The sequence below is a fragment of the Bactrocera latifrons genome, unplaced genomic scaffold (assembly GCF_001853355.1).
Source record: "Bactrocera latifrons isolate USDA-ARS-PBARC rearing strain unplaced genomic scaffold, ASM185335v1 scaffold_137, whole genome shotgun sequence".
NCBI lineage: Eukaryota > Metazoa > Arthropoda > Insecta > Diptera > Tephritidae > Bactrocera > Bactrocera latifrons.
The window spans coordinates 79,570-88,827 of record NW_017534819.1 but is presented as its reverse complement, the minus strand read 5'-3'; the positions used below and the strand labels follow the sequence as shown (position 1 = coordinate 88,827).

Here is a 9,258-nt window from a genome sequence, read left to right as displayed (position 1 = left end):
TAGTAATAATTGTAATAAAAATAATAATAGTAACAACAATAATAATAACAATAGTAATAATAGCAACAGTAATAATATTAGGTTAAACTAAAAAATAATAAAAGTTGTTACGACATTCAAAATTGAGTTATTTTCCAAATTTTTTCACAATGAAAGTGTCTGAAGTCTTGTAAGGGTTGCAAGACGCTAAAAAAAAAAAAGACTTGCTAAATGTAAGGCTTTAAATGTAAATAATGATAAAAAATAATAAGCAATTTTAATACCTGCTTAAAAATTATAACTGTTTTTTTTAATAATAAGCAATTTTAATACCTGCTTAAAAATTATAACTGTTTTTTTTCCAAAAAAAAAAAAAAAAAAAAAAAAAAAAAAAAAAAAAAAAAAAAAAAAAAAAAAATTAATGCTTGATAGCAGAGTTGCAAATAAAGTATTAAAAAATAATTCCTTTAACATTTGAATTACATATGGGGTGATCGAAAAAGTCTTTTCATATTTTGTTAATAGATGTCGTTGCAGTCGTATATCTGATCAGTGCTATCTTTTATACCTAYATACCAGATTAAAAAGTAAAAATGAAAAATTTTAGGCACAATTAAAAGAAGAAAATTTTTTAAAAGTAATATTTTTTCGTGTTTGCGTCCTTCATTCAAATTGAATAATAAAATTTTCAGTTTTTAACCCAAAACGTTGAATTCAAAATCTAATTTTTTAATCGCAACTTCGCTAATAAAAAATAAAAATTAAATTTTCAATTCAAAAATTTTGAATCAGAAAATTCTCAACCCTGATTGAGAGGCCGCTGTGTATACTTAAGAGTGCAAATTTTATTTATAAATAAGTTGGAAACACCGTTATCGCTTCCTAAATTTTTGAAAAACTTCGAATCCCTCGCCTTAAAGTCAGTTGCTGTTGTTCTTGCCAATTTAGCACACAAAAATGTGGCTATGTTTGCGGTCGTACGCTCCCCATAGATTCACTTCCTTCAAACTGAAAGCTTTCACTAGCGTGTGCGCTCTTTTCAAACTTCATTACGCTGAAGCTATTATACATACTTTCTCTCCGGCGCACACACACACACAAGCTCAGCTCGGCTTGAAAAAATGCTGTTTGAGCGCATACTAAAAAAAAAATTTGCATTGGAGAAAAAATTAAAAAAAATAATAGAAAAAAATAAATAATAACGGATAAATTATTTATTATATAATTTTCGAATTTACCGTGCATTTAGGCGCATTTATGAAGTCTGCAGTAAACATATAGTATATAGCGAAAGCAGCTGATGCTGACTGCGACTAAACACTGCAAAATTCCAACCCAAAAAATTTTCTACCCTCCTCCATCATCATCTTGTGGCTTATGGCGCCAGTCTACATAAATATATATATATATTTGTATGTAAGCAGAATTTTTAAATACACATTCGCATGTTTTTTGTATCACACAATAGATATATAGATRTGAATACGAACATCTACGGCGAAGTGTGACAAAGCTCTTTTACGGCTGTTCAGGAAAAAATCTGCCATTCTACCCTCTGCTAACCTCTTGGCGTTAGGTATTGCCTACTTCCAGGAAAAGTTTACCCCACCTGCTGCTTTTTRATTTGCTTTTCAAACACTTTCGCTGCTTTCACACAGGCCCTTAAGTGCACAAACACATACACACACTCATCTACACATACGATTTCATTGTTATTTTGTTCCTAATTGTTTTTTCCTCGCTTTTCCTTGCCTTTATTTAAGACTACCATGTTTTTGCAAATATCCTTTATCGATGAAAGCCATCAATTTGAGAGTGTGGGCGCAAAGCATCCCACTGTGTATGTGTTTGTGCGTGTGATTTTTATGGGTGTACATTGAGAGGTTTAGCTAAATGTACACTAATACATATGCAGATTTTTGTGTTTGATTCTTTTTTCTGGAGTTCGTTGAAAATTTCTCAATGAGCGCACGAGAGTTTGCTTCTTTTTTGAATGATTTTCGCATGGCGTAAAAATATACTGTAATACATTTTTTTTTTTCATTTCATTTGGAACATTAATTTTTGGGTAGCAAATAAAGTACTGTTGTAAAATCGATGTTTAGTGCTTCCTACACTGCGTATGAGTGATATTTGATCGTTTGGGTGAAAAGGCCCTCCAATTGATTGAATTAATTGCACGACGACATTGACATAGTTCAGCGRATTAAAAGACAGCGGCTGCTCTGGCTAGGTCATGTTGTCCGGATGTACGAAAACGCTCCAGCTCTGAAAGTATTCGACGCAGTACCCGCCGGGGGAAGCAGAGGAAGAGGAAGACCTCCACTCCGTTGGAAGGACCAAGTGGAGAAGGACCTGGCTTCACTTGGAATATCTAATTGGCGACACGTAGCGAAAAGAAGAAACGACTGGCGCGCTGTTGTTAACTCGGCTATAATCGCGTAAGCGGTGTCTACGCCAATCAAGAAGAAGAAGAAGAATTGCATAATATTTTAGTATTTGATACTATACTTGTTTGGTTTCAAAAGTTGCATACTAAGGTGGTAGATATAGTGGAAAATTTTTCAAAAAAGATAAGCTACGTAGCCTGAAGGCTCTTTGGCGTAACAATGAATGATAGTTTTGATTTTGCAGGAAAATATCGACGAAATCTCTCTAGAGCAATGTATTTGTTGTATCGGTGCTACAACATTCTGAGATCGATTCGATATTGTAAAGCTTCGAAGCCTTCAAAATATGGCTTTATTTCCATCTCAATCTCCTTATTCTCGAAAAATCTTTTTCCAGTCAAACACGTTTTGATYCTGGGATAAATGAAATAGGCAGTGGATTCGATAATGTATAGAAAACACGGCACCCACCGTGGGAAGCCTCTTCGTTTGTAAAATGTTGTACCCAATAATTCAAGAATCAGGAGCTCATCTCAACTGAACCTTAACTTGAATACACTTGAAGACCTGCCAGGGTTTTAAYGAGACGAAGGTGAGAACAGTGTTAGCTTGCCAGCCATTTTGGTGAGATGTCACTCTTACCTACTGAGGTATTAGAATACTKTYTTCACCACCCATTTGTCATAYTAATCCGCTCAGGGTTTCCAGGACACCATAATCACAATATTACTGGCTCGATTGTGATGTGAGCAAGCGTTTAGGGTTTTCAGCGACATCAGTGCATATTTGGTGCTGATCGCTGTATTGTTCCCTCGTCGGTTTGTTGTCTTCCTCTAGTGGGTAGGTTATAGTGATGGAGATTATGGGCGGTTATTTAAAGGTGGCATCTTTTCGTCTCTTTGCCGCTCTTGGGAGGGAGTGGCGTATTATTATTCGCAGATAACCTACTTAGCATAAGCTGTCCATTATCCGCCAGTTCTGATCCCGGTGGGAGTCTGAGCTCAGCCTTACCTTTGCTGTGACAGTTAGATAGCTTATTATTTAAGGTTCTTAGCAAAGGTAAAATATTATTTATCATATCAATAGTTTCTTCTTTGAGCAATATGCTAGGTCCTTTTCCACCTGATCTCTCCAACGGAGTGGAAATCTTCCTTTCAGAGTTGGAGTGTTTGCATTCATACGGACGACATGACCTAGCCAGCACAGCCGCCTTAGATGTATTTAAGAATCTATATATGAAAAAAATTCTTTTTTTTTCACCCTAATATATGTATTTACATATGTACTTACATTTATCAATTGTATAGTATACATATCCCTGTGGTATTTGATATTCGCCGTCTTTTGTATAAAATGTATAAGAAAAGCGATTATATTTAACCTCTAATCTCGAAACAGCAGCAAAACCAAAAAACGACTACCAACAAATGCGATAATATGTATGTATGAGTGTATATATATGTCCAATGAAATAAAAAGTGGCAAGTAAATACAGAAGTGAAAAAATGCAGTGAAACCAAAATGAAACCAAAATCGAATTCAATTCAATTCCAGCGACAAGTGCATGAAATGAAAGTGTGAAAAGAAGAAGAAGAAGTAGAAGCAGAGGCAGAAGCAGCAAAGTTATTATCGAATTCCGCATTTGTGACAACAGTGCAATGCCTTCAACGAAACAACGTTAACACATCAACATTCTCGAAAAAAGCATATATAAACAACTACAATAACACCAAATTAAGCCGCACAGCGGTTGCAATCGCAAATAATAATTTATATCGACAACAACAACAACAACAACAGAATACATCGGGTGCGTTATTTTATACACGAAGCGCACACAAACATACAAACAAGTAAAGATAATGCGCCTTTTCGACCAGAGGCATAGCCCGTAAAGGTCGTATTTTCTTTGGGCGTACGTGCAACGCATATTGCCCCAGGTGAGTGCCGTCAGTCAGCCAGCCAGCTGGTCGATCGACAAAGTTGTTATTTGCCCATTTGAGTGTCATTTAACGTCATTCATTAAGTCATTCGCTCAATTACCGCGACCCATTTGCAATTGACCGTGCGCCGTTGACGACGACTCGTGCGACAGAATGCCAACCGCAAATATGTTAATGCAGTGACTCAATGCTCTGGCTGTTGCAGTTTGATATGCTCAGCTCGGACTGTATGCAAATGAGACACGTATAGACCAGGGCCGAAAATTTTTGAATAAAAAAAAAATTAGTTGAATGAAACTTATTGAATAAGGAAGGAAATATCACAAAAACAAGAAAAAACGTTAACTTCGGCTGCACCGAAGATAATATACCCTTAACATGTGCATTTCTTTTAGTAAATGGGTTCAGTTTGTATAGAAGCTAAATGCTATAGTAATCCGATCTGAACAACTTTTTCGGAGATTACATTTTGCCTTAGAAAGTAACCTGGGAGAATTTTTGTGAAGATACATTGTCAAATGTGAAAGTTTTCAATTCAAGAACTTGATTCCGATCGTTCAGTTTGTATGGCAGCTATATGTTATCGGCAGCTTCTTGAAGAGAAAATGATGTTTGCAAAATTTTAAAACGATATCTTAAAAAATGAGGGACTAGTTTGTATATATACAGACGGGCAGCCAGACGGACATGGCTAAATCGACTGAGCTCAACATACTGATCATTTATATATTTTCTTTAAAGGCTCTTCCACGCTTCCTTCCGGGTGTTACAAACTTCGTGCCAAACTTAATATACCCTTTCAGGGTATAAAAATAGAAAATCAAAAACAAGGTTATTTGAATATTTCACGTAAATTTGGGGGTTATTCGAAAAAGGTTTCAAAATAAAAATACTTCGCCTTTTAACTTTTTTGCTTAGGACGTATGGTTGTTTCTAAAATCAAGATAAACCAGTTTTCCCGCTAGTTATATGATCTGATCAAAACTGACCCGTCCGTCAAAAAAAACATTTTGACTTATTTTATTTCGCCTTCAAAATAAAGGATCTTATTATATTGAGCTTATCTTATTGAGCCAGTAGCAGCATGCCAATACTTAACCAAAAATTTCATACGTTGACTAGTTTCACCGTCGCATTCATAAACTCAGGTCTCGTGACGTGTAAAGAAGCAATTATTGAATTTAGATGTCCCAGCTACTTTGTCAATAATCYCTTTTACGACTTCAACGCGGTGATCGTGAACCATGTTTTTGATAACTTCACAACCTCTACTGAAGGTTTTGTGCCATCCATATACTTCTGTTTGTCATAAAGTAGATTCCACAAAACACTTTTCCAACATTTTGAACGATTTCGGAAACACAAAATTTTAAGTCAACTCGTTGTTTAATGTTTTTGTGCTTGATAAAAGTCGTCTGACAAACTTTTAGCTTTTTACTTAATCTGGGTGYCCGGCCACAGGGGCATAGCCGGCAACGAACTGGCTGACGAGCTAGCCCGCTCCGCAGCCTCCACCAGTATGGTTGGGCCCGAACCATTCATTGCGGTGGGTCCCCACACTGTGAAGAAGCTGCTCCGCAAGGAAGAAAGAGAGTGCAGGGAAAGGTATTGGCAGCGAGCGCACGGTATGCGTCCTGTCTCTTATACACATCTAGATGTGTATAAGAGACAGGTAGAGTGCAGGGAAAGGTATTGGCAGCGAGCGCACGGTATGCGTCATGCCAAGCTGCTAGTAATAACCAAAAAAGATTTAAATCGTTAATCAACCTCCCAAGAAACCAACTCAAGATCCTGGTTGCATTCTATACCGGCCCCTGCAAGCTGAAAAGGCACTTAACCAACATGGCCAATCATCTTGCGCCAACTGTCGGTTTTGCGACAGGGCCCCTGAAACCCCGGAGCACCTGCTAATCGACTGCATTGCAGTCTGTAGGCGCAGATCGAAGGCCCTTGGAGCCATGTTTCTGGGTAGGGATCACATCGCTTCGCTAGCACCCAGCAAAATACTGAACTTCGTCAATATGCTGGGGCTAAGCGAGTCCCTGTGAGTTAGGAGACGGCACAATAGACCTATGGTCGCAGTGCATTCCTCAGTTATCTATCTATCTATCTATCTAACTTTTAGCTTCACGTAAAAGCAGATGCCAAGCACACACCGATTGAAATATGAAGATCAAACTTTGCGCGAAGATAAAATGGGTTTTTACCAATCTAGAGGGACAAAAGTTCGACTTAGTTCTCGCGCGCAGTTTAAATGGACCTGTCCGGGTCAAATTTGATCAGATGATATACATATAAATAGAGTTCCGCTAATATGTCAAGTCACCTGAGCTGGCGTTTTTTCAGTGGTAACCACTCTCTAACTAAGCAACGTACTTTCGAGTCTTTTTTTCATGTTTTGAAACTGGTAATATTGACGTAGATACACGCTGTTATAGACGAGTTAGCAACAGCCCGGCTGTTGTTTCTTTTCTTCGTTATTTGGCGAAGGTTGGATATACCAAGTACAGCCAGGTCCTTCTCCACCTTATCGCTCCAAAGGAGTATTTTTTCTCTACTTCCATGTGCTGGTATTGTATCGAAAACTGGTATGCTGGAATACCAATATAGCCACCGATACGCTGAACTATGTACGTCAATGTCGCCGTATATCTCGTACTGCGGTTTTCGCTGCTKCCAATATGCAAAACCTTTCTCGAGCACTCCTAACTCCGATTCGGCAGGTGTTGTCATTGTCATGCCTCCACCTCATATAACAGCCCGGGAATGATGACGCACTTGYATAGTTTGGTCTTTGTTCGTCGAGAGAGGATTTTCTTTTTAAATTACCTACTYAGTCCAAAGTAGCACCTGGCGGCAAAAGATCGATTTTTTTCGATATAGTATTAATAGTAGATTGCCTTAAGGAAAGAACACTTTTCCAATAGTTTCCACAGTTGTTTAGTATATATTATGAATGCTATTTACCTTCACCATATCGGCATCACAACGTTTCGTTTGCTACTCGCTTCATTTGAGTGCGGTTAGTTGATTCCGTTTAGCGTTGCTGCCAATCTACCACGGGCATTTTCAATTAACGCCACCAGCGCATAATTCAATTGATTATTTTTTGTTCTCCTATAAACCATTACCATTTACCGTTGTTGGGCCGAACGGTGCATCAAATGAAATCTCCGAGCGTCATTTAACTCAATATCTGCAAAGAGTCCACTACAGTGTGTGCAGTCGTTAAATATTTACGGTTAATAAGGGGTATCTGGCAACAAGAGCATATAAAAATAGAAATTTCCCACACCAATAAAACGCCTGTGCAACTACCGTTAATGTATGGGTGTGTAACTGTATTTGCAGGCTTTATACAGCTGACTGATTGACAATCTGGCTGACTGGTGGTCATAGATTTATATACGGTATTGTTGTAATGCCTTCGCTCTAAATCAAATATGCGAACACGCCTGAAAGGCTGCTATTACGGTTTAATGCTGCAAGCGTGTGATATTACTTACGTCCTTTGTTGTTATTGCTGTTATTGTTGCCAGTAATGCTATCGTTATTTAAGTGCAGACACAATTGTGGCAACTGCCATTGTAGCGGTTTGCGGTTAARCTCATTGCTCTCTTGCGCGCGTTGGGCCTGTATGTGTCGCATTCTAAATTTACGCTTCGCGAGTACACCTACTGTTAGATGCGAATATGTTTGTGATGCTTACGAGACTAATTGACTGATGGTCTATTTTACAGTTCATTTTCTGTGTGTGGGGTGTGGGGGTTGGCGACCAATGTAAAGGCACAACGTGCTGTGTATCTAAAACGATCGATCTTTATTGTTTCGGTTGGAACATTTGTTGGCCTAGCCACTTCATTGATGGATGATACAGCCATGCCAAGCGATAGGTAAAAGAGTACGGTGGTCCCAGGCGTTTATCCACGCTGTTTTTTATGCACACCCATGTGTGGGCAGCCAAAGCAAAGCCTTTCAACAATTCCAATCATTTGCGGGATGCCAATGACGTACTATATACTAACACTGGTCGAATACCACGCACATTTTTCCGGTAATTTCGCCTATTTTTCACTGCGTGCCCCAGCGGGTGCGTGTGCTTGTGCGCTTTCACGCTCGTTATGCTGAATGAGCCGATTGCGTGCTCGTGASCATTGCATTGCGAACTGGTGTCTTCGTGCAATTTCACATAAATTAGCACCGGCGGTTTTGTTTAAGTTCAATTTGTAAATTTTCCAGTATTTAACATCTTCCATTCTCCCAGAGTCCTCACTATACATGTGCTCTTCGCTGCTCTGTTTTTCTGTTTTTCTGCTTTTGTTTTTATTTTTGCCATTGACTTTAGTTTCAACTTCTTACYGCTGCGCCGGTATTTTTGCTTCTGTTTTTCGTCCATTAAATTGCTTCCCAGTGACGCGTTAACGGTATGTAGTTGCTAATAAAATACTTCCGGTTTKGATGTTTTCATTTTGCGTTGTCTATTTTCCATACAACTTTTTATTGACGTTAGACTTTTTCACAATTTTATAAATGGAAATGTTTCGCAGAAAATTACGCGCCCACACTCTGCCGCATGGAATGCGAGGTATCCGTACTAGTAAATAATAAATAAATATGTATAAAACACTAAAAACATTTAAATTTTTCATAGAAAAAAATTTATACATGAAATTCCATGGMAAACGGTTATAACAAGTAAGGAAGGGCTAAGTTCGGGTGTCACCGAACATTTTATACTCTCGCATGATTTCAGGCGTGGTTGTGAACCGATTTCACCCATATTTCGTGCATGTCATCAGGATGTTAAGAAAATATTATATGAAGAATTTCATTGAAGTCGGTCGAGTACTTCCTGAGATATGGTTTTWGGTCCATAAGTGGGCGACGCCACGCCCATTTTCAATTTTTAAAAAAAGCCTGGATGCAGCTTCTTTCTGATATTTCTT

The 9,258-nt window shown here is 38.2% G+C and overlaps 1 protein-coding gene across 3 annotated transcripts in view; it reads left to right on the top strand.

Moving 5' to 3' along the window:
• The window catches only part of LOC108965208 (regulator of G-protein signaling 17), a 48,778-nt gene that overhangs the window by 2,470 nt on the left and 37,050 nt on the right, over positions 1-9,258 (top strand). For 2 of the 3 annotated variants that reach the window (XM_018927443.1, XM_018927442.1), the window contains exon 2: positions 3,771-4,309. The gene's annotated coding sequence lies outside the window, so the exon portion shown is untranslated. Of the gene's footprint in view, positions 1-3,767; positions 4,310-9,258 lie in introns of all 3 variants that reach the window. The other variant, XM_018927441.1, reaches the window with a different exon arrangement.